Source organism: Sus scrofa, chromosome 9 (genome assembly GCF_054392235.1).
Source record: "Sus scrofa isolate SSC_HxYL_T2T_F1_AM1 chromosome 9, Sscrofa_HxYL_maternal_Yorkshire_Landrace_v2.0, whole genome shotgun sequence".
NCBI classification, from domain to species: Eukaryota; Metazoa; Chordata; class Mammalia; order Artiodactyla; family Suidae; genus Sus; species Sus scrofa.
This window is the reverse complement of record NC_139391.1, coordinates 141,932,015-141,956,584: the sequence shown is the minus strand read 5'-3', so window position 1 is coordinate 141,956,584 and position 24,570 is coordinate 141,932,015. Positions and strand designations below refer to the sequence as shown.

The 24,570-nt window shown below is 49.8% G+C and overlaps 1 long non-coding RNA gene across 1 annotated transcript; it reads left to right on the top strand.

Annotated features, from left to right (window-relative positions):
* Positions 1 to 448: 448 nt before the first annotated feature.
* On the top strand, positions 449 to 10,641 carry LOC146400256 (uncharacterized). Its single transcript, XR_014816897.1, has 3 exons — positions 449 to 842; positions 4,547 to 5,186; positions 8,674 to 10,641. It is a non-coding gene; the product is annotated as an uncharacterized LOC146400256 (long non-coding RNA).
* The last annotated feature ends 13,929 nt before the right edge of the window (positions 10,642 to 24,570 follow it).

Genomic DNA, 24,570 nt, shown 5'->3' with positions numbered 1-24,570 from the left:
CTAATGGACCCAGTGGAATGATAAGCTCTCCCGGAGAAAAGAAGGCCTGGAGCCTTGCAGACGAGCTCCCATTAACCAAGTCAGCTAGTGCCCCTTGGCAGGTGCAGGAGAAATGGTTCCGAGAACTCGAGTCACTGAGCTGGGGCCGCCACCCAGAGTCCGAGAGAAGAGCCCGCTGGGGCAGCACGCTCCGGTCTATTTGTATCATCTGTCTGATCTGTTCTCAGCTCCAGCTGTACACTTGAATCCCTGGAGCAGCTCTTCTCCCCAAGCCGATGACATCAGAACCTCCGGGGGAAGCCTGCAGGCATCCGTGCCAGGCAACAGCTCCCCAGAGACGTCTGGAGGGCAGCCAGAGCGGAGAGGCACCCTTGGCTTGTTTACAGCTGCCGACTGTGTCCCGGGCACCTGTGAGCAACAGCGACAGAGGCGTCAGCCAGGAGAGCCCGCCCTCACCATCCACAGAGACCTACGCAGAAGAAAATCAGGGGTCCGTCAGGGACCACGCACCCACGGGGAGGCAGGTCGCTCATCTTGAGAAGCAGATGTTTTAAAGGGGGGAGAGGATTCCGGCTGGTGACCTTCAGTGAATCGCGTTTCGCTGTCACGCCGTCAACATGCATTCAGACCATTGCCGAGGACTGGTTCTGCTTATGAGATAAGCATCCTCCCCTGTGACTCCGTGACCCTGCTGTCCTCTTCGTCTCGTGAGAAACCTCGTTCAGAGTCTCCCCTTTGCTCTGCAGGATGTACGTAAGCAGCATTTTCCTCCTTCCTCTAAGTGCGGCCTTTCCCCGCTGGCCTTGAACTCCAGAAATGGGACAGACAGGCTTGCGCTCTTGGTGAGCTTTGTGTTTACAATGATGGCTGAATTTTCTTTTTCCTTTTGGACCAAGACGCTTGATATTTTAAATGACCTCGCTCTCTTTTTAGAAGGGATGATTAAATGTGCGTGTCATTGGCCTGTGTCCCCCCATAATGAAGCACCTGGGGTCTGTAATTCTCAGCTCCGCTGCATTAGCAGGGCGCAGGGAAAATATTTACTTAGCACTTATCATGTGTCAAGCAATTTGCTATGTGCTTTACATACATTATCTAAATGATGTCTCCCAGTAATATCAGACCTTTGGCACAAACCTCCCAGGTTACAAATGCAGGGGGAATGAGATTCCGCGAGGACGGGTCAGAGGACAGGTAAAAAGCAGCCCTTTGAGGGTTTGACAAACATCTCCGTCACAGTCAGAGCCGCTCTGTTTCCAATCAGTGCCTCTTCCTGCCCCATACTTCACCGCGTGGTGGTCACAGATCTGTGCTCCCCACTCCGGCGACTTTCCCAATGCAAACTCCCAAGTCTCAGCCGTTCCACACCGTGACATGCTCTCGTTAATTTAATAAATTAAATCTGCTAACGGAAGATGGTCCAGCCAATGAATCAGAAAGAGATGAATCAGAAATGCACTTTGCTCTTAAGGGAATTTATAAACTATTAGAGGGAGTGATACACATGCATAATACTAATTAAAACCAATACACCCGTGCATCCCTGTCTTGGTCGGGGGAGAGGGAGTCGGGGAGAACCAGGGCCGGAGCCAAGGAGAGAGAAAGAGCCCAGGGCTCCAGACGGGCGTTCCGGTTGAGATGCGTACAGCGCCTCTGGCATCCCCTTCAAGGCTGGTTATTGGCCCCAGGGTCTACTTTCTCCCAGACTCAGAGATGGTGCCAAACTGCACTTGAAGTAGCCAGAGTCTAAAAATACGATACGCATGAACTTATTTCCAAAATGAACAGTCTCACAGACACAGAAAGACATGAAGGGCAAACTTGGGTGGACCAAAGAGGAAGGAAGGGGAGGGATGAGTCAGGAGATGGGGTTGACATACACACACGCCTGTGTATAAAACAGACACCAGCAAGGACCTGCTGTACAGCACAGGGGTCTCCACTCAAATCTTGTCATATTTTCCAATGGAAGAGGATCTGAAGGAGAACGGATGTGGGTGTGTACAGTGCATGTATAATGAGGTCGTTTTGCTGTACGCCTGAAACGAATACATCACAACATAGAGCCACTATATCTCAAGAGTTCGTTTTTTCAAAGTAGCCGGGGTTTAGCAGGTATCAAAAGTGTAAGGTACGCCGAGGGCGTGTGGGGCCCAGAAGAAGAAGAGCCTCAAGGTCAAGGGCCAGGACACACACTTGAACAAAGACCAGGATAAAGTGCGTGTGGCGGGGGCGGGGAGGAGGGTACCTGGTTCACAGAAGGGGATGGGGGGGGCTGCTCACTGTCTTTCCTCTCTGTGGGCTGAGAGGCGGGCGGGTCGGCCAGTTTAAACTGGCATAAGGATGGGGCCGCTGGCCACTCAAGGTGCTCCCTTGACACAATGAACCAGCGACAGGTGGGGTGAGACCTGACTGGAAAGGCAGTGATTCGGGCCTCATCAAGAATCTTCAAATATTCAGGGCCAGATTAACCCACTTCCAGTCTCAGCTCTGGGGAGTCGTCCGTGTCTGTTGGTCATCCGTCTCCGTGGCTCCTGCCAGGTGGCTCTGTGCTGGTTTACGGTCCATCCCCGGGGACTCTGGACATGTCAGCACATTGTGGCTGATATGCCTGAGGGCCCACAGAAATCTGCTTCAAGCGAAAGAGCTGACACAAACGTGCAGTGCAAATTCAAGTCATGGTGGGAGTTCCCACTGTGGCTCAGTGGTAAAGAACCCACCGGTATCCGTGAGGACGTGGGTTCCAGCCCTGTTTCCGCTCAGTGGGTTAAGGATCTGGCGTTGCCGTGGCTGTGGTGTAGGCCATCGGGTACAGCTCCAATTCAACCCTTAGCCTGGGAACCTCCATGTGCATCAGGTTTGGCCCTAAAAAGACCAAAAAAAAAAAAAAAAAGTCATTCGGGCTTTTCAGACTATAGAGTCTGTGCTGCCCCTCACTTAGAAGAGAAAAATTCCCCTCTGAAGTGCAACTCTACCCCAGCACCCAAGATTTCAGTATTTATTTAGCATTGACTCAAGTAGGACTGGCTTCTGGTGCGCCTCCCACTGGGAACTTGGGATTTGGATGCTAAAGTTGAATTTGTGTCCCTTACCATTTGCCTCACATGTGAGCAGGGAGGTTGACTAACTTTCAAAAGGAAGCTGACCTTTCAGTTTTGAATCATAATAGGAGAACGACAGCCTGAGTCATTTGATGAAACAGGCCTTTACCGACACTTAGCACCCTGACATCTGAAGCAGACATCCAGACGCTTAGACGTTTCCTCCAGAAACCCCTAAAAGTGGAAGCCAAGGGTACATAGATCAAAACAGTGGAACCCCTCCCAAAAAAGGGGGGCCAGCAGTGCCTACAGGGTGAGTACTGGGCTTAAGCCAACAGTTACCAACACATTAGGGATTCTGGGGACGTGAACGTGGGTATCAAGTCTAGTCCTTTGTTCTAAATAAAACAAGAACAAGCTGCTTGAGGGAACAAGGAAAAGGTGCCTCCTTCCAGAGGCACAAGCCCTTTGTGTCCAGGAAAATACAGGTTACAACAATTCATTCCAAAGTTCAAGCGGGGGGCACTCTGCCGATGGATGCTTTGGGGTCCTGCTGTGAACTGGAATTCCGCACTTGCCTTCTGCCTCTACATGGATTGAATCACGAGCCACTGCAGCTGCCGACCCCCAGCACCCCCGGAAGGAGCTCAGGGTGGAGACCAGGAGGGAAGCCCTCGGTGCTCTGGGGAAACGGGTGGAACAGGTCTTCCGATTATTAGGTGTTTTCAGCAGAAGATCTTAACGAGCCCAATTCTTGCATCTCCTCATATAGAGAAGAGCACTGCCATGCATCTTGGTGACGTCTGCTCCTCGGGAGTAGCAGCGAGCTTCACGAGACCAGCAGTGACCTTCGGTAAAATGCGTGCGTGTTGGCACGTTCCTCCACCTTCACCAAAATCACATCCACACTGACCCCCCCCTTGAAGTGTATCTCAGAGCTCTCTGAATGCTGCTTCCAGGGCTCTACTTCTCATTTTGCCCCAAATAAAACTTAACTTTCCGCTTTTAAATTGTGCGTATTTTGTAAGTGGACACGGGCAGTTGGATTGAGGAAACGACACGTGGAGTCCCAAACCATGTTCTCTCCGAAATCTATGTGGTGAAACGGGACATGTGCAGTGGAGGGGACCTAACCGATGAGAGCATCACCTGCACCTGCAACCCTACGCGGATGTGGACTATGCACCTGCAACGCTACGCGGATGCTGACTATGCACCTGCGACCACGGCCTGACAAGATCCCCTCTGCATCACGGGCAGTGCAGGGCAAGGAACGGGAGAATAGGGGGATTTTCAGTCCCATTTCTCAGTTCGATCAGGGACTATCACTCTCCAGACTCAGCAGATGGCAGACCAGACAGCTTTGTCTGATGAGCTAATTAGTTTTCAGCACCTCATTGTCACCTCACAGTGGCATCTCGGATAAAAGCTTAAGGTGCCGCATGTTTAAGGGGCTTATCTGAATTCGGTAAAGTGTGTTCTTTAACTTAACTTTATCTGCACAGGAGACATTTGAAGAGAATGAAGACTGAGGAGAAAATGCTCACAAAGTAGCCCATCTCCAACTTGTGAATGTTGTGAAAATGCGAGGTGTTTCCACACCAAACTCAAAGAAGCCACATTTTGGAGTCAAAAGAAACAGGGACCCGTAAACCTAAATTCCAGTTTCTTCGCCGCCCTTAACTGAGTGGCTGGAGGAGGTCAGTGTCTCTATTCTCTTATCTACAATGTGAAGTCCTTGGATGAAGTGGACAAACCTACAATTTTTGCCTCCAGCTGGAAAATTCTCCTATTTCACGAACACCTAATTAGGGTCAACTCCTCAGCCTTCTAAAAGCACACTTCTGAAATGCAGTTTTTTTCCGATAGAATAAATTTCAAAATCGCTGAGCATTAAGAAGCTTTTCCTTTTTAACAGAGCCTAATTGCCTTGGCAGACCCATCTGTCTCCAGCATCGGCATCTCACGTACCACATGCCCAAGTGCACTGGGTGAGCTGGCAACCTCCTGAGCCTGATCGACAGAAAGCTGGAGGTCCATGGGGGTTGGATGGCAGCCCCGCTTAAATCTCTTTGCTGGAAATTTCACTAAAGAAGACAGCTGGTGCCTAAGATTCCCAGGGCACCTGCCATGCTTGCTGAGCAGGTAAGAAGCCAGGGGGCAGGTGCTATGCCCTTCCCCTGCACTGTGTGACTCACACTGGGTGGTGGATAACTGCTGCAAAGAGACGTGATACAAAGTGTTGTTGCAGTGCTTAAAATGCACTGAGATGTAGAAGGTTCCCCAGCTGGAGTCAGTTTTTTTCTGACATGACGTAGGAGCTATTGACACTTCCAAATGCCACAACTCACCTATGCATATTGTCAACACTCTATACCTGCAGTGCCCCGATTGAGAGCCAGTAGTCACATGTGCCTCTTTAAATTTTAATTTGCATTGATTCATATTAGATGGAGTTTACAATTCCTTTCCTCAGTTGCACCAGCCGCATTTCAAGCATCCAATGGCCCCACATGATTGGTGGGTACCGCATGGGACAATGCAGGTCTGGAAAATGTCCATCATCATAAAAAGTTCTATTGGACAGCCTTGGGCCAAGTCCAGCCACTCTTGACATCGTGAGATTCCTTTTCAGTTTGGGCTTAGAGACCAAAGCCAACATTGAAACATTCTTTGTGTGCTTCCAACACCGTGGCCATTCTCCCGTAGCTCATCAGGGGCTGGGAGGGGGGATGTCGTGGAGCCACTGCTCCTTGTCTTGGAGGAACATCAAGTGCTCTCACCAAAAAAGCTCTAAGAGCAGCTAAAATTGGGGACGCTTAGGTCAGAGTTCGTAAAGAAAAAAGGAACCCAGTGAAGAATTTGTACCCGTGTCAATATTTCCTAACTAGAAGCATGAAGCTTATTGACATGCTACACACTGGCTGCTATATCCTCCAAGCCAGGAGGTTTGCACACTGTGGGGAGCACATCTGGAGGAAGAATCCCTATCACAACACGTATTTGATTTGTTAGAATTCTATTTTATTTTTTTATTTCAGTGTCTTACGCTTCCTTGTGTGTGTGTGATTAGATTGAAAATATTGGGGGGGTCTTTTTGGCCTTCTCATCATGGAGGGTTTTTTCTTTTGACCCCTCTTTCTGGAAAACACTCATTCATAGAGAATAAACATGCTCTGACATGGCCTCTCCATGGCCACCAAGGCTTTGCCACTGCTGCTTTTCTTCCTTTGAAAGGTCCCCTTCCCACTCCTTTAGTTGAACTTTTCTTCTTATTCTTTTAATTGAAGTATAGTTGGTGTATAATACATAAGTTCTAGGCATACTATAGAGCAAGTCACATCGTTTTAAAGGCTTCACTCCATTTATAGCTATTGTAGAATACTGGCTATATTCCCTGCTGCACAATATATCTTTGTAGCTTATTTTATACATAGGAATCGCACCTCTTAATCCCCTACCCCTACATTGGCCCCCTTTCCCTCTCCCCACGGAGTAACCACTGGTTTGTTCTCTGTATCTGAGTCTCCTTCTTTTGTTATATTTACTAGTTTGTTTTATTTTTAGATTCCATGTTTAAGTGATAGCATACAGTATTTGTTTTTCTCTGTCTGACTTATTTAAGTAAGCACAAGAGCCTTCAAATCCATTCACGTTGTTGCAAATGGCAATTTTTATGGCTGCGTAGTATTCCACTGTGTGTGTGTGTGTGTGTGTGTGTGTGTGTGTGTTCACCTCTTCTCTATCCATTCATCTACTGATGGCCACGTAAGTTGTTTCCATGTCTTGACAATTGTAAATAATGCTGCTATGAACATTGGGGTGTAAGTACATTTTCAAATGAGTGGTTTGGGGGTTTTTTTGGATGTGTACTCTGGAGTGGAATTGCTGGGTCACATGGTAATTCTATTTTCAGTTTTTTGAGAAACCACAGTGGCTGCACCAATTTTACTTTCCTACCAACAGTGTACGAGGATTTCATTTTCTCCACATCCTTGCCAACATTTGTCTTTTTGTTAATGGCCATACTGACAGGGGTGAAGTGATATTTCATTGCAGTTTTAACTTCAGTTCCTCTGATGTTGAACATTTTTTTCTTATGTCTGTTGGCCATCTGTCCATCCATCTGGCCATCTGTATATTCTCTTTTGAAAAATGTCTATTCAAATCTTCTGCCCATTTTTTAATCAGGATTTTTTTTGATATTGAGTTGTATGAACTGTTTATATATGTTGAATATTAAACACTTACTGGTCATATCACTTGCAGAAATTTGCCCCCACTCAGTAGGATGGCTTTTAATTTCGTCAATGCTTTCCTTTGCTGTGCAAAAGAGGTAACGTTCAGTTAGGTCCCATTTGCTCATCTGTGCTTGTATTTCCTTGATTTAGGAGGCAGATCCAAAAGAATATTGCTACAATTTATGTCAAAGGGCGTTCTGCCGATGTTTTGCTCTGTGAGTTTTATGGTTTGGTCTCTCATTTAGGTCTTTGATCCATTTTGAGTTTATTTTTATACATGGTGTCAGAGAATGTTCTAATTTCATCTTTTTACATGCAGTTGTCCAGTTTTCCCAACACCACTAATCTTTTTTTCTCCATTGTATGCCCTTGCCTCCCTTGTCATAGATTGATTAATTGACCTTAAGCGCACGGGTTTATTTCTAGGCTTTCTAGTCTGTTCCATGGATCTATATTCTGGTTTTGTGCCAGCAGCCTACTTTTTTTGGCATCATACTTTTTAAAGACTGTCACTTTGTAGTACAGTCTGAAGTCAGAGACTGTAATTGCTCCAGCTCTGTTCCTCTTTCTCAAGACTGTTTTGGCTATTCAGGGTCTTTTGCATGTCTGTACAAATTTTAAAATTATTTGTCCTACCTCTATGAAAACGTCATTGGTATTTTGGCAGGCATTGCATCTCCTCTGTTGGCTTCCTTGGGTGGCAAAGTTGTTTTAACAATGGCATATTTCTTCCAGTTCAAGAACACGGCACATCTTTCCATCTGTTCGCGCTGTCTTTAACTTCTTCCTCACTGCAGTAGTTTTCCTAGTACAGGTCTTTTCCCTCCTGTGTAGGTTTTTTCCTAGGTGTTTTAGTTGAACTTTTCTATTTGAGCACAATATGGTCCATCTTAGTAACCTCAGTTCTATGTAGAAATTGCCTTAAATTTCTATGCATACTTTTTTTTTTTTTTTTTTTTTTGCTTTCTAGGGCTGCACCCAAGGCATATGGAAGTTCCCAGGCTAGGGGCTGAATCAGAGCTGCAGCTGTCGGCCTGAACCACAGCCACAGCAACACAGGATCCAAGCCACATCTGCGACCTACACCACAACTCGTGGCAACGCCAGATCCTTAACCCACTGAGCGAACCCGCAACTTCACGGTTCCTAGTCGGATTCATTCCTGCTGTGCCACAACAGGAACTCCTAAATTTCTACGAATACTTTCTTTTTCAAAATATGGAATTAGAGAATACTCGTGTATATCAGAAATTATTTTAACTCTGTGAATGGGCTAGCATTCTGCTCAAAAAACAGGTGGGTACCCACGGTTTTTGTCCTCAGCCTCTACTCTCTTCTTCCGGCACTAGTCCCCTCGTTTTCTCCTGGCAGCCACACCTTCTCTTTTCCAGGAGGATAATCAGAACATCCTGCTCACCTGGCACGGGGCTGGTTCAAAGATGCTTCCCTGATGAACCAATTAGAGGACCAACAACTTCAGTCTAACCCTTCAGGTTGACCTGGGCATGATTCAAGCACATTTGCAGCTGCCTGCTGTGTCCATGAGGATAAATAAAGCCTGATGGAGCAGAGGAGCAGATGAGAGAGAGCTGGGAGACAGAAATTGAAAAACTGCAGACCGGGGACATCTTCTGAGCCCTGAATTCAGCCAGCCGGACAACCAGTCTCTTTACACCAGTGTCTTTCCAATCCCGAGCCCGGGAACATACAGAGAATTTCAGCGCATTTCTTCAAAGGCTATAGTTTAAATGATGAAAATCTTTTGGAAAGTATCTTCATTTGGTAATAATGCTAAGCAAACTATCTCTGAAAACCAACAAGGAATGTAACAGAGGAAAAGTTTCCCCCAACTTTCCGATTTGTAGCAGCACAAGAAGATGATTGTGAGCTTCTGCTATAATTAATAGGCACGCAGTTAAGTGAATTATGCAATATTAAAATATCACTGAGGGGGCAGAACTAGAGATAAATGTCCTCCTCCGGGCTGGATGGAACTCTTCTGGGGAACCGCGTTATAAAGTCCTTTAATTTAAAAAATTACATTTCCGGGGCCTCATATTGTCAGAAAGACAAATAATCTGGCTCAGTGAGAAACACAGATTTAGAGGACTGTACTTAAGAGCCCAGCACGGGGTTGTACATCACTGTCAAGTGGAAAGGAACCGGGACACAGAAGCTGCATACCTGGTTCCACAGGGCAAGTGCTGATGGAAAAGTCAGCCTTGTGCATCTCTGAGTCTGAGATGCCTGAGCTCAGCAGCTTATGTGTACCCAGCTGGGCACGCTCGCTGTTTTAATACCGGTTTTATGATTCTTTAGGGCTCCTGGGGCCAGGAAATCAGGAAAGGACCCCCCCTCGGAAAGATGATTTGTTACAGATCCCAGGAGGAAGCGGCATGCCACACCCCAAGGGGCCACTCAGGGAAGCACCAGGGCTGTTCCGGACAGGACAGCTGTAGGCAAGATCCTTTACTGTGATTTCACCAGAAAAGAATGGGGTGAGTCAGGGTAAGCAGGCTTAGGATTCTCCAGTTCAAATAAGGCCAGCAGGCTCTCAGGGGTAGGGGCTGTCTCTAGTTGTCCAGTACCCGCCTCAGGGTGAGGCGGGCAGGGGGTGGCGGCCCAGAGTGTCAGAGCCTGGGATGGGAGGACTGGGCCGTGGGTTCTGGACTGGCTGATTTGCAGGTGAAAGGCTAGTATCTCTAGGGATTGTCTATCCGTGGGCAGGGAGAGGTTAAGGGGCGGTCCCCCAGGGTCGTCAAGGTCCAGACATCAAAGCAACAGACGCTAGAAGACAAAGTTAATACCCACAGAAAGAGTTGCAGGCCCACCTGCAAAGCCTGCAAGGGTGAGTGTCCCTGATAGGGACGGAGCAGGGTAGCAACACTCGCAGTTATACACGTCCCAGTAGGGACCATAGATAGAGAGGGAAACCTAAGGTGTGACTTAGGGGGAAACTTGACCCCATGACAGCCTCTGCCATAGCGGGAGTGCAGGGGATTTTTGAAACAGACCCCAGCCCTACTCCTTCCACTGAGAAAGGGCTCTCCCCTGCTATCGGTCACCCCTGGAATGGCCCCCACACTTCTGAATCGAAAAGCAAAAATGAAGACTTCCTATTGTGGCTCAGAGGGTCAAGACCCCCACATAGTGTCCCTGAGGATGCAGGTTTGATCCCTGACCTTGCTTGGTGGGTTAGCATCCTGCATTGCTGAAGGCTGTGGTGCAGGTTGAAGATGTGTCTCAGATCCAGCGTTGCTGTGGCTGTGGTGTAGCCGGCAGCTGCAGCTCTGATTCAACCCCTAGCCTGGGAACTTCCATATGCCACAGGTTCAACCCTAAAAGCAAAAAAAAAAAAATTTTTTTTAAAGCAAAAATGAACAAAAAATGCAGCCTAGCAGCCCACAAAAGACTGCCTTTTTTCCCCCTCAAGCCTAGGAAGGAAACAAACAAACAAAAATTACTTTCTCTTTCTCCGGGTACCCACCCCTGCCCCAAAGCCCCAGTAGTGTGAGCAAAGATGCAGAAGGCAGGATAAAATCCAAGTCATAGAGGCTCGTTGAACTGAAGGGAACAGGATGCCCAAGAGATCAGAGAGGGACAGAGAGAGGGCACGCGGCAGGAGAGGCAGAGGCCCGCACCCTCCCCATGAGGCTTCTTAGAACCTGAGATGCCGGTCAGACCGGCCGAGGTTCCGACTCCGTTGGCAAGGACTGCAGCCTGGGTGTCGAGAGTTTTGAAAGCTCCCCTGAGACGCTAATGTTTAGGGCATGTTGAGAAGCAAATATATAAGGAGATATTGCAAAACATTATTTCTGAGTTTTTTTTAAATGTAATAAAGGAACTGGGAAACAGAAGGCGCAATTACGAGCCATGACTTTGTGATCAGGGGGGTCAAAGGGGATCAGCCCCCCAACAGAGCAAAGCCCCAAGCACGAGAAAGCATCTTTCTCACGCGGTGCAGGCTCATCTAGCACTTGCACGGACGGCCCGGGTAGGAGGGCCTGACTACCCTCACTCGACTGCACGGGCGGTGAGAGCCCAGGCGGTTGGGCTTGTCCACCTTTGATGATAAGGCCCATGTGAACTGGGGTGGGTGTCGGGTCAAGAAGGCCCACCCGGTCCAGTCGAATCAACATCCAAACAACGTGAGAGGAAAGCTGAGGCCGTGGACGGGAGCCTCTCTGTTCTCCAATTAAAGCCTTCCTCAACGTAGCACAGCTCCATTTGGAAAATCGTATAAATACCCAATATCCTGCGTTGACAAGTCTACCTAAGTAAATGAGAGTCATTACACACAGTCTCATAAGGCAGCAGAAACGACTCCTGTGCTAGCGTGGCGAACTTCTGAATTCCCTTTTTTAATGTTATGATTAGAAAAAGTGTGAGAAATAAAATCGTGGTGGACCATGGAGTTCTATGCATTCCTGTTTCACGTCACCAGCGCTATATGGTGACGTGGGCCGTGTGTGGCCATGGACCCTGCATCTTGTCCTTTCCTCATAACCACCCCTTACTCTCCACATCGTCAAGATACCCCAGCTGCCAAGGCACGAAATGAGATTCCCAGAACCAGTCAGAAAACGGGGGCGAGGCCTGTCATCAGCTGAGGGATTCTTGAGAGTACTTTTCTCCAAAGCAAGTTGAAGGTGGCTGGGAACTCAGGAGGTCCCAGGCCTTGGTCCTCCTCCACCATCTTCACTCAGTTAAACCGAAGACAAGACAGGAGTTCCCTGGTGGCTCAGTGGGTTAAGGAACCAGCATCGTCATGCTGTGGCTCAGGTCACTACGGTGACAGGTGTTGAACTCTGTCCCAAGCTCTTTCTGCATCTACTGAGATGACGAAAGCAGGGGGCGGAAGGCCCTGCTGCACATCCTGGAGTGAGCCCCTCGAATAGCATAAAACTGCCAAAGAAACTCCACCTCTGATTTTCTCGGCTTGACTATGGGCCCCTGACAGAGCCACCCTCACTGCTTCCCCGTCCTCAAGGCGCAGACGAAAGAGCCACACTTCTCCCCACCTTCCCCCACCCGCCTCGTTCCACCTCCTCCCCGAAATACAAGGTGCCATTTGCTTTGTTTAGACAATGTGTGTTCACCGCCTGCAACGAGTCAGACCACGACGTCTTGCTGTTTAGGCTTCATCATGTTTTAATGCGCACTGCTTTTTCTCATTTATTTTGCTTTGAGATCATTGTTCTGACTGAAGCTCATTCCCCAGGCTGGGCCCTTCTTCGGGACGTTTCCACAGAAAACAAGCCGCTTCCTTCCTTCTGAAGCTGCGCAAGGCTGCAGCGTCTCTGGAAGGAGGCTCTTTGGAGGATGAAGCTTTCTCCCCGGGCTCCCAGGTGCGTTCCAGCGGGGCTGCGATGACACCTGCCAGCTTTGGGGGTCTGTCAGCGTTCCAGACTGGTCTAGTATGGTCCCTACTGGCCTCTTCCCTTGTCAGCAGCCCGGTCGCCCTGGATGCCAATGGGAAGCCTTACAGTCACCTAGGGCCTCGTTTTCATTAATCCCGAGCTTAATTAAAAAAATAAGTCGTTTCAATTAAAAATGCACAATTTTTTCGACTCAGGGAAATTTTATTCTATTATTTCTTTTACAGTCTGTAGCCCTCTCTTCTCTCTTCTCTGAACCCTGATACTCACACATGACGCTTCTCCTTGCTCCCTCTAAAGCTTCACTGGGGAGCTTGTGAGAAACACAGAATCCTGGGCACCTGCCCCAACCTCCTGAATCAGAATCTGCCTTTTAACAGGAGCCCAGAGCCCTGGGAACAAAGCCAGCAGGAATCGAGAAGCCCGTGTAAGAACAAGAGGGAACCACGACCAGGCCGAGGCTCTGTGACCAGAGGCCACACCTGGATATGGCCAGGTTCTGGGGCCACTGTTAGAGAGAAGTGGGGGTGGGCTCAGGCATTGGTTTGGGAACGTTAGGGCAGGGCCCTAAGAGAGTCCGGTAGGCAACCTGGCCGGGTGTCTACAAAGGTGAACGGTCAGGACAGTAAGCAGCCTGGGCTGGACCAAGTCCCCTGCCCCAACCGACCGCCAGCAACGGCAGGCTGCACTCTAGACACGCAGACACAGGCCGGACAGCACAGGTCAGGAGAGGGCCGTGTGCCCCCCTGCAGCTGGCACTGGACAGTGAAGGGGGGCACGGCCAGCCCATAGCACTCTACGGAAGCCCTGGGGGGCTCTTTCACACAGGATCCATGACGACAAAGGAGGATCTGTTGAAAATTCTAAACCCACCCAGTTGGATAAGAAAACCAGACAGTGCAGGCTATGCTGACTTATCCATGACTATGATATAACCCTTGGACATTCACAAAGGTTAGGTGCCAGGTCTTTCAGAAATCCCGAGTTTACAAACACTTCTGTGCTTGGCACGGTCTTCTGACTTTCTCTGGAAACCGATTTCCATTAAGAGCCATTCATTTCCTGGGAACCTCCCCACACGGCTCGCTAACCATCTTTCGACTCAATAGTTTATCTCTCACTTAATGAGCGACGGGGCAGAGCTGGCTAGAGATCTTCGTAGCCCATGTCACCCATCAGTTGACTGCCACTCATGGGCTGGTGGCCAGGGTGAGGCTGGGTCCTGAGCGCTCCCAGCCCCCGAGGCTGGGGCCACGCTGAGTCCTGGCCATTCTGGCAAATTCAGTGAGATGAGGGATTCCCAGCCATCACCCTGAGCCCCAGGGAGCAGAGTCAGACTGGAAATACTGAGCCTCCCTAGGGCCAGAGAGCAGAAAAACAGAGCAGAGAAAAATCCAAGAAGCCGCTTCAGTTGTAGCCAGTACCAGACCCATTCACACCGTTGCTCTTCGGCCCAAATAAGCACAGTTTGTGTGTTTTAAATCCGCCCACACGGTTTTACCTTCATTTTGCTTTTTCACATTGCTTGGAGTGAGAAGAGTGGGTAAAACTTGGAAAAATAACTCCTCTTCCGTGACTGGTGGATTCTTCGCTAAAGCACGGAGCTGCCCACTCCCTGCCCCCGGGCCAAGCCGCGTTCCCTGTGCGCATCGAACCTCGCCCACGGACCAGGACAGCTCACCTGAGGGCACTGGAGCCACCACGAGTGAGTGTTCTCCACGTGAGATCAAGGCTTCAAAAGGGAGGGGCACTGTGCTGAGGGCAGGTACTCCCGCTCCAGGATGCACTGCGGTGCTTGGGGACCCAGCACCCAGGTGAGGAAAACGCCCCCTGCCTGCTGCATTCAAGCAGCCCCCTTGAGAAGGATTTAATGTCACTATCCCTGCCACTTCCTGGGAAGCCTCAGCCCTGCCGCTCTGCGACGTGGCCCTCACTGCACGGACCCTGCACGGGTCCCTCTGTTGGGGCTGTGGGTCTACTGAGTGCTTTCCAGGGACACGTGAGCTGTGGGCACGTTGGTAAAGACACAGAGTGTTCTGCAGCCCCGCAGCACCACGCCGCCCCAGCTCTGCTTCTCCAGGCTTGGGGAGCCTCCGCTGAATAATAGATACAGTGACCAAAGAGTTGCTATTTTATTAACTGCTTGCTCTGACGCAGTTGGGTTCCTAATGTGTTTTACATGTCCATTTATATCTTGAGTGTTTATTATCCCGTTAGAAACTCAGCAGGAATTGGGACGGGGTGGAGATGGCAGAGGAGTCCGACCTGGAGTTTACCCCCTCCGACAAAAACGTTCAAAACGCATCCGCAAGTGGACTGATTCACACAGAACATCTAAGGAAGACCTCAGGCTTCTGAAAGAGCAAGAAAATCCCCACAAAACCAGGTAGGACCAAAGGACAGAGAGAGAGGGAGGAATTCAGATGCAGCTCGTGCCTCAGGGAGGGAGCTGTGCAGGAGAGAACATTCCTGCAGCCCCCAGGAGGTCTTCTCGAGGGGGCATCAGCCCCGACACACCGGGCTCCGAGCCTAGGAGGAGGGAGCACAGCGACAGGCCTGGGGAAGACAAGACAGAGAGGGACCTGCACAGAAAGTCAGCCCCAGCACCCTGCCCTCCCAGCCTGAGAGGTTCGTCTGTTGGTGCAGGTGGGGGCTGTGTGCTGAAGCTCAGGCTTCAGAAGTCAGGCTCAGGGAGGGGACCAGGGCTGGCTGCACAGAGACACCCTGATAATAGAGGGTGTACTCGGAAGAAGCTCTGTCCCACCAGAGAGGGAGCTGCCACTGTTGGGGGGCCCACGAGGAGAGAGGAGGGAACCCCCTAAGAGCTTCTTCCCCTGGGAGCTCAGGCAACAGGACACCACCTACAAGTGACAGGTGAGCAGGCACGAGCCTCCACTGCCACTGTGGGCTCCAGAGGTGGGCAGCTTCTAGAAGACCTGCTGCTGTCCCAGGACGGCACTAGCCCCAGCCACCCCTGGAGAGCCTGTGAGCAGGCACCTGACCCTGCACCTGCTGTCCTGGGAGGGCACAGGTCTCTGTCACCCCTTCAGAGCTGGCACGTGTCTGCCAGGCCATGTCCCTGCTGTCCCAGAAGAGCACAAGGACACCGCACCTGCACACCCCTCATTAAGGGGATAAAGGCCATCACGTGCTGAGGAGAGAGGCAGCAAAAGCCTCCAAACCAAAAGCAGCCCCTGGATTCAGGAGAAGGTGGAAGAGTTGAAAGACTCAAGCTCAGGTCCTTTCATCAAAACACCCAAATCACAGCTAACAGCAGGACACTATCAACGAAAGAAGGCTGGAAGGTACCAAAAAAGACATTTGTCATTCTAGGACAAAGGAGAGGCCACCGCATGGGGGGATACGGGAATGACGTTTTGTGACATAGTGAAATCCCAAACCCGTCAGATGGGCGGCCCACGAAGTGGAGACTAATCACGTCACGGAGGTCCTCCCGCGGGAGTGTTCTGAGCTCTACGTCCGAACCCCCAGCCTGAGGACCTGGCACTGGGCAGAAGGCCCCTGGAGCATCTGGTCTCAAAGGCCAGTGGAGCTTGGTTGGAGGGGCTCCGCAGAACTGGGGGAAACACAGACTCCACACACAGGATCTCACATGCACTCGGACCCGGTGCAAAGCACTGACTCCACAGGAGCCTGGTAAGCCCCACCTGCAGGTCTCAGAGAGTCTCCTGGGGAGTCAGGGGTCAGCTGAGGCTCACTAGAAGGGCAAGGACACTGGTGGCAGAGGCCCAGGGAATATCGATTGGTGAGAGCTGTAGCAGCTAGTCTTACAGAAGTACACCAGCCCCAAGTCACTTTGCTTTTCTGTGTAAAAATCAGCAATATTAACAAGCTTTTAGCTAGACTGCAACAAAAAGACTGATGTCCTGAATGAAAGAGGAGACAGCACTACTCCCCATAAATAAATAAAAAGGATCAGAAGAGAATGCCGTGAGCGATTGTATGCCAACAAATTAGACAATGCAGATGAAACACACCAATTCCTCAAAAGACGCAAACTGCTGCGATAGCCTCAAAAAGCAGAAGAAAATCTGAAGAGACCTGCAAGTCAAGTGAAGGACTTGTAATGAGAACAACTAACCACAAGAATGGTCTAGAATAAGATGTTTTTACTGGTGATTTCTACTAAATGTTGAAGAAGTACCATCGATATTTTCACAAATTCCGCCCTGCCAAGAAAAAAAGAAAGAAAAAAGAACAGGCAGAAGCAATTCTCCACTCATTCTATGAAGAAAATGTTGCAGATACCAAACCAAAGTCAGGCAAAGACATCACAAGAAAAGAAAGTTCCAGACCAATATTTTTTATGAATATAAACACAAAAATCTTCCCCCAAACACTATCTAGTTGCATCCAGCAGTATCTGAAAAAGATTTTATAACACGAATAAGTGAGATTTTCCCATAAATCCAAGAATAACTTAACATCCCCAAATTCAACATAATGATTAATATAAAAACAAACAAAAGCATAATTATGTCAATAGATGGAAAGAGGCTTTGGCAAATGCCAAGACCCTTCCACAATAAAAAGTTTCAAAAAGCTAAGAACAGGAAGGAATGTCTTCAACCTGATAAAGGTTATCGATTTATTAAAAACTCACAAGAGCTCCCGCTGTGGTGCCTTGGGAACGATGGCGCACGTGCTCGATGCCTGGCCAGCACAGCGGCTTAAGGACCCGGTGCTGCCACAGCTGTGGGTTTGGTTGAAACTGTGGCTCAGATACGGCCTGGGAACTCCATATGCTGTGGGGCCACCAAAAAAGAAAAAAACAAAAAACGTACAGCTAACATCACAATTAACAGTGAAAGACTGAATGCTTTCCCCTAAGATTTCACCACAAGAGTGTATCAGCCAGCACAGTTCATCAAGAACAAGAAATAAAAGGGAGTTCCCACTGCGGCTCAGTGGTAACAAACTCAACTAGCATCCATGAGGACCCTGGTTCGATCCGTGGCCTCCCTCAGTGGGTTAAGGATCTGGCGTTGCCCTGAGCTGTGGTGTAGGTCGAAGACTTGGCTTGGATCCCGCGTTGCTGTGGCTGTGGTGCAGGCCGGCAGCTGCAGCTCTGATTCAAACCCTAGCCTGGGAACCGCCATATGCCATGGGCGGGACCCTAAAAAAGATGAAAAAGAAAGAAAAGAAAGAAAAGGCAACCATATTAGAAAGGTAGTCAAACTCTCTCTCTTCACAGATGACAATCTTTTACATAGAAAACCCTAAGAAACACACAGACACAATAAAAAAGCGAATACCTCATAAGTGTGTTCAGCAGGAGTGTCAGACACAAGGTCAATGTACAAAAATAGGGTATAAAATCATACCAAAATCAATTCTCTTTCTATTCTCTATAAATGAGTACTCTGAAACAGGAGTTAAGAAATTTGTATTTATAATAGCATCAAAAGTAATACAATTAAGGGCCAAACTTATGCCCTGAAATTTAGGAAACGTTGTTGAAAAATGAAAGAGTTAAGTACATAGACGAGGTCCAGTTAAATCTGTGAATCTGGCTGTATCCTGGCTACCGTGGAGCCCAGGTCTGTGATCAGCCAGTGCCAAGGTCTGCCACGGGGCTGTCTGAGCACACTCAGCTCTGCCCCTCGCACCTGCACGTGGACAGCCGAGGTTTGAAGGTGGGACTGGAGCCAGAGCCTTGGCCATTGTTACATAAGGGCTTAGGGTTGAGGTTTTAAGCAAGACCCCATCACTTCTTCTGCATCCTTATCATTCAAACAACGAGCAGGTATAACACCAAGGCCACTTTAGTGATGTGGGCATGTGTGGATGAGGAGGATGCTGCCTCTCGTGTTTGTCTGATGAGATCTGGCAGGTGCTCCTGGTCCAACAGTGAGACCATCATATTATCTGAAGGGGTGTGTGTTTACTCAGCGGTTCAGATAATACAGACCGAACCAGAAGCCGACAATTAGTAAACACAACAGTGCTTCTTGCAAAGAAGCTGGCACCCTGTTAGGGTCTAAAAATAGACATGTCTGCAAACTCTTACATTTAGAATGGACAAGCAACAATGTCCTGGGGCTCTCGCCGTGGGGCAGTGGGTTAATGATCCAGTGTTGCCCAGCAGCTGGAAAAGGAAAATAAATAAAGAGATAAATAAATACATAGGCAGAGGAACTAAATAGATGTGTTATAGAAACAAGCGAACAAAAAAAGAAAAGAAAAACAAGATCCTCTGTAGAGCATAGGAAACAGGGAACTCCAGTCTCCTGGGACAGACCGCGCGATGGAAAAGAAGATGAAAAAATTATATACATGACGGTGGGAGAAGGGCCAGAAAAAGAACGTGTGTATATGCAGGACTGGGTTGCTTTGCAGTGCAGCAGAAATTGGCACAGCACTGTAAATCAGCTATACCTGAATTAAAAAAAAAAAAAAACAAAATAGAAACATCATAGAGCCGCAATCCCAGCTCAGAAGCACGTCTGCAGCCCTCTCAGCAGGTGCTTGCTCAGCCCCCACCCAGAGCGTGGGAATCCCGGAATCGTTCCTCCTCCTGCATCTGAAGGCTCTCACATCTGGAGGCATGTGTCCAAAAGGAATCCCGCCCATAACCCCCGAGACCCCATCACACCGCAGGGAAAGGCCTTGCTCTCCAACCCCCATCGCACCCCCACGGCACCGCTTCCATGAGCCTTTTGCAGCTCTGCAGCGGCCGCTCATTCACAGACAACCAGACACCCCAGGGACAGCCTTGAACATTCCCAGGCCAACTGTCCCCCTTGTCCACCAGGTTTGCACGGACAGGGGCGGGCTGGCAGGTCGTGCCACCACCCCTGTGCCCGCCACTTGCTCCCTCACCTGTGCTCCCTGAGACCTGCGTGCCAGGGAGCACATCGCCCCCTCCCAGCACCTCCACGTGCCTTCTCTGCCCAAAACCCTCCTTTGAAGGCCTGGGCCAAAGTCAGGCCTCTTCTGACCCTTCCCTGACTCCTCAGAAGCTGTGGCTGACCTTCCCCTGGGCTTGGCTTGTGTCTCCGCACAACTGGGACCATTCTGTCACCGTGGATTCTGTCAACTCAGAACCCCGGCACCTTGGCCATTCCTTTTCCATCAAAGCGTGACAAGCAGTAGAAATACAGTCATAGTTTTTGGAAGAGGTGAAGGAAGAGGTTTTTCCAACCATTTAGCACTGATGAGATTTTCTTGGATAAGCAGCATTACCTTGAAATTTATAACTTGGACTATGACTTGTTCAGATTAAGGCATTCATGAGTCTTGACACTGTACATGATGGCCCTTCGTGAGCCATCTTGGCCCATCGCTTGAGAACTGTCAGGCCTGGGCCCTCTCCGTCCCACAGGGCAATTCATTCCCTTTTGTTCAGCAACTCTGGCCTTTTTCGGTTCTTAGAATGCCCTCTACCCCTTCCCCCCTTCCGAAGGGACATCTCCTCGGCCTGAGACATTCTTGTCCCTGTGATTCTTCTCAAAGACGACTGTCCAGGGCAGACTTTTCCTGACCTTGCAGGCCAGGCGGGAGCCTCAGAGCCCTCTGTGTTTTCCCGTCTCAGGTTTATCACAGCAGCAAACCGATGCAGCCTGTAAACTTGGCTGTTTCTGTCTGTCTCACTTAGAACGAAAGCAGGTCCAGGTCCACCAGGGTGTCCCCAGGTCTAAGCATGCTTTGCATCCTCGGCTCACTCAGTATCTGTTGAATGAAATTATTGACTAGGTAAAGTCATCTTTTGAGTTTTGAAAGTTTCTCTTTATACTGAGTCTCCGCCACATCCTCTCACCTGCTCCCTCACCTTCCTCACTGGTCTCAGCAGGAGTTCAGACTCCTGGAACTCACTTTCCTGCTCTGCCATTTCCTGGTGGTTGTGACTGAATGTGTGTGTCCTCTTCCAGATCCGGCGCTGGAATCTTAAACCACAAGGCGACGGTGTTAGCAGGGCTTTGGGGAGGCGCTCAGGCCACACGGGTGGAGCCTCATCAAAGGGATTCGCGCCCTTACGAGAAGGAGGCAAGAGAGCTTCCTCCCTCTCCTCCTGAGGAGGCAGCCATTTGCAGACCCAGAAGTGGGCTCCCACCAGACACGGGATCTGCCAGCGACTTGACCTGGGACTTCCAGCCCCCAGAACTGTGAGAAATGAGCATTTGTTGTTTAAGCAGCCCCGTCTGGGGCACTCTGATAGAGCAGCCCACCCAGGCTGACTTAGACACTGGCAGGTGACCTGCAGAAGGCCCCCTCCATCTCCTTTCCCACAAAGAAGCGTGGTCCCCTGTCACCTCCCTCCCAGGATGCTCCACAGTGCTCGTGCAGCCTGCGGCATCTGGGATTTCCTTAACAGGCTCACCACACTGTTACCTCCGAATGGAACCCAACCCCTGTCTTTTTATACATTCTTCTGTTTCGCTCCATCTTCCAACTGTAAATCACAAGCTCGCCTCTCAGACAGCTCAACTTTTCCATTATCAGCTGTGTAATCTTGGGTGATTCTCTTCAAGTCTCTGGCCTTGACTGTTCCCATCTGTAAAATGGGAATGATAACACCTCTTTCAAGATCCCTGCAAAGATGAGATGAAATCCCACACCGGTCAGGCACAGCTGGGCAGCACTGGGGGGAAGGTTCAAGCCAGCACAGCTACAAAGCAGAGTCTGGGCATCCATAATTTCATGATTTCAGGTTTGCATTTTTTGGAAGTAAAAGCAATGTACAACTTATTAGTACATTTGGAAAATAAAGAACGGTTTTTTTAAAAAAATACATAGACTCTTTAAGACCCACCACCTGGAAATAACCACTGTTAAATTCTATGTTTCTTTTTTTTTTTTTTAACACCACACCTGCAGCACATGGAAGTTTCTGGAAGAGGGGTTATGGCTCAGGGGCCCTTTAAACTTTGATGGGGATTTTTTTATTGGAAACTGAGAGGCAGATATGTCCTCACGCCCAGTTGTATGAGGGCACGTGTGGGAAGGTGCCTGCTCTGCCCTGGTCAGTGAACCCAGGGAACATTACTCTCCTGCTGGGGCTCCAGTAGCCGGCTGGGCCCAGCTGTGCCTGTGAGAGACCCCTGGCTATCTTCAAAACGTGCCAACTATTAAAACACTGGACAAGTAATTTCTACCAATCCTGAGCCTATGAAGAAAGATAGGTTTAGATGAAAGCTTGACTCAAAACAGACTTTTAAACAATTGGCCTGGGAAATACGTTTGCTCTCTTTCACATGGTTTTCATCCGGGACAGCAGGCTGGAGCTTTCAGCAGGGATGGGGTTCACACTTGTCAGAAGGTCTGCAGAGGCCCAGTTACTGACGCTCCGGCCTCCAAACCGCCAACACCGCCCATTCACGATGTGAGTTCACAGGTGGGCCTCAGACAGTTTTACCATCTTTTAAACATGTTCGTGTCTAGGAAGGGCCCCCCACTCCCACCCCCGCCAGCCACCCCTCATCCCTGGATCTGTCCACAGACACTTAAAGTCAGGCTGGCCCACAGGGGCTTGGCAGAGTTAGACTGTTTAAAGTAAATAAATAAGTAAATAAATACATAAATAATATGTCTCGGGACTGTCTTTGGATTTTAAGGACTCAGAAAGCTCAGCCATCAAGGAGTGATCAACACTGTCAAGCAGCAGATTAGACACAGAGGCTGGATTAGACACGAGTATGATTTTTTTTTTTTTTAGTGGCGGCACCCACGGCGTATACAAGTTCCCAGGCCACAGACTGAATCCGAGCAATGCCAGGTCCCTTTAACCCATGATGGAGGTCAGGGATCAAGCCCGCATCCTTACAGACACTTATTATGTCAGGTTCTTAACCCACTGAGCCATAACAGGAGCTCCCTGAAGTTGGACTGTTCACATAGTGCGAGGGCAGGCCCTCGGCCTTGCCCCATCCTTGCCCCGTCCTCTCCCACACCCCGTGCCTCAGACCTCGCCCAGTGCTGGAAGGGCAGGAGAGGAATCAGGATTACGCTGGGAGAGCCATCCAAGCTTTTCAATGGGTAGGATGAGACTGAGCTGTCGGCAGAGCAGGAGGACCCGCCTGGATGAGCAGGTGCAGGGGTGCGGATGGTGACAAATCCCACTGCAGAGACAGTGGTTTTCATGAGCTCATTCCACCAGGTTCTGCCTGTTCAACACCCCCTGATTCTGGGGCAGGAACTCTAAAGTGGCCTCATCATTCTTCTCAGGATGTCTCGGCTGAATGTGGAAAGCAAAGAGGTTGAGACAACACATTAAGAAAGTGCTAGAAGTTTGGAATCGTCCCTCAGGGAGGCGAAAAAGGGAGCTTTGTGCTTCAAGGGACTCTGTGCTGACATCCGTGGGCATGGGGACTGGGCAGAGTAGAGAGGACGGGGCAGTGAGAGGGAGCTTTGAAGGGCCCTCGTGGACCTGGGCCAGGTCCCAGCTGGAGAGCAGGGCTGGCGGGGGCGGGAGAAGCAACAGTGCAGGCCGCAGTGCTGTCCAAAAGGGCTCTTTGAGATTAAGTGAGTTGACCTGGAGCAGTTCTGGATCATGACCTGATCAAAGAGAACCATGGTCCTGAGAGGCCGAGGTAAAAGAGAGGTGAGCATGACTGAGCTGAAGGAGGTGAAGAGCAGAAGTCCCTGCAGACATTAAAGGGTAGAGAGAAGACTCGGGTCCTTTCCAGACTCAATAAATGGAGGCGAGGGCCCTTAGGAGCGTTAGGTGGTGGGGAGAAGAAAGGGGTGTCGGAGTTGGTGAAATGGGAAGAAAGCGCCTTTGCAGAGGCAGGAAGCACCCCAGGAAAGACGCAAGGGGAAGCTAGGAAGACAACTCAGTTCCTATCAGGATGTGTGTACCTGGGGTGTAAACCAGCGGCAGGCATTTCAAAGGGACCGCCCAGGAAGCGGTGTCGCAAAAGCAATCCATCTCCACCAAGACAAGCAGCTGGGAGAAGACGCAGGGACAGCCATGCTGGGTCCCCCTTCCCAGGACACAACCCCGCCTCTACCCCCACTGTGTCCTTTGCCTGCCTCTTGTTTTGTAGAAAAACGTTAGCCTCCTAGACCTTCCCTGAGTTCCAAACTGTAAACATAATCAGAGAAGTGAGAAAATGCAGAAACAAAGGAAAACAGTCAAGCAAAAAAAAAATGTAATCATTTAGCCATTAAACAAAGTCAAGGGCTTCTAGGTCCTCCTCAAGGGCTAGAGATAATGTTCTGAGTTAAGTCCTAGGCGCAGTTTTACAGGTGCTGAGCCTCCACCAGGTGGAAGAAGTTAGATGCCTGCTGCCCACAAGCACTCAGAACCCAGACTGGCTGGACCCGGAAGGTTGATGATGGTGACTCCCGATGACGTCACCACCAGCCAATCAGAAGAAGGTGCGTGAGCTGATCACACACCACATCACAGCCCTCTCCCTCATGCCACCTTGAAAACCATCAGGGAGTCCAGGTGTTTTGAGTGCGAGCTGCCCGTTCTCCTTGCTCTGGGCCCTGTACTTTCCGTCACCACAACCCAGGGACAGGACATGACCTTACTGCACATGGGTGAGTGAGCCCAGGTTTGGTTCCGTGACCCAGGGACCAAGATGAAGAGAGAGGAGAGCTAGGGGTCATGCAGGGCGGGCAGGGCGGCTGTGACAGCCTGATTCACACCGGCATGTGTGGAAGTCAAGCAACAAGAGAGGACCGAAGAGCAAAGGAAACTGCATCGTGGATCCTGCCAAGAGTCGAAGGCCGGAGGCTCACATACCAGCCTCAGGCTCTGAGCGCCACCTCGGACAGGTACGGCTGGCATCCATCCGAGGGCACGGTACCCACGGCGCCCTGTCCGTCGGTGTCAGGGCACGTGCTCCACGTCTATTTTAAGTTCACTCAGACTTTACTATTTTCCGTTTAGCATAACATACTTATTTGGACTTTGGCGAACAATTACTGAACCAGTGTTGG